Genomic DNA, 1,175 nt, shown 5'->3' with positions numbered 1-1,175 from the left:
AATCCACCATGTAAGTGGAAGGACAGGACCACCAATAATCGGTGGAAAAATGACAAAGAACATCGGATACCTTATCTTTAAAGATAAAGGAAATCCAATCAAAACAAGAAACTGGACCCAAAAATTTACAATATAAATACGGGTAATTTGGAACCAGTAATACACACCAGAAAAATCAAAACTCAAAGATGTATCGAGTATATCTTAAAGTTTTGAAAAGAAGGATAAACTACAAGCGGAGTGAAGCTGCTGCTCTCAGATCAATAATTAAGATGTACAAAGAAAAGGGTGATGAGATAACAGCAGATCTATTCCAGACTCATCTCTATTGGTATCTCGGAGAATTAAAAGAAGATGAGAAGTTGATTGCTAGATTAATAATCTAGAAAAAGACAAAGTGGAAGGACCATTCAACCACTACATGGTCCCAAGGCAAGCTGTAAAGGCTTATCAAGATTTGAAGTCCGAGTTTCAAATCCGAAGAAGCCTTCTATAAATAAGGCAGAAAGAAGGAAGTGAAGATCATCGAACATTTTCCTCATTTCTTTCAATCATAAGTTGTAATATTTTCTCTTTCAAGTTTATGTATTGTTCAAGTTCGGCTACTATAAGTAGCTAAGCAAGTTCCTCCTCCTCTACAGGAGGTTCTTATGGAATAAATAAATGTTTGTGTTTGAATAAAGAAATCTTTGCTCTCAGCCCCTCTCATGTATTATTTTCAAAATTCTATCTTTTGCTGTACACCTTAAGGTAGGAAACGAATTAAGGTTGTGCTAAGTGCTGCTGAAGGAATCTGCTTAGTAACCATCGGTTGCGATCGTGTGGTTGAATTGTGAGGAGCAGTTCGTAAAATACGGTGGATATAACCCGGTGGCATTCTGGTCAAAAAGGTATAAGATTTAATTTATTTTACGGAAGCATGATGGGCCATTATTTAAAAAGAATATTCAATTAATTAAAATAAGGAGTAAAGGGTATTTTAGGAAAACAGGGAGTGAAAGAAAAAGTAAGTTTGAATAGGGACTGAATGCAAAGTCTCCCTATTATATTAGAGTAGGTCTTTTGTGAGACGGTCTCACGAATCTTTATTTGTGAGATGAGTCAATCTTACCGATATTCACAATAAAAAGTAATAATCTTAGCATAAAAAGTAATATTTTTTCATGGATGATCAA

Source organism: Primulina huaijiensis, unplaced genomic scaffold (genome assembly GCF_012295235.1).
Source record: "Primulina huaijiensis isolate GDHJ02 unplaced genomic scaffold, ASM1229523v2 scaffold42201, whole genome shotgun sequence".
In the NCBI taxonomy this organism is placed as follows: Eukaryota; Viridiplantae; Streptophyta; class Magnoliopsida; order Lamiales; family Gesneriaceae; genus Primulina; species Primulina huaijiensis.
The sequence above is the reverse complement of the archived record's forward strand: the minus strand, read 5'-3'. Positions refer to the sequence as shown.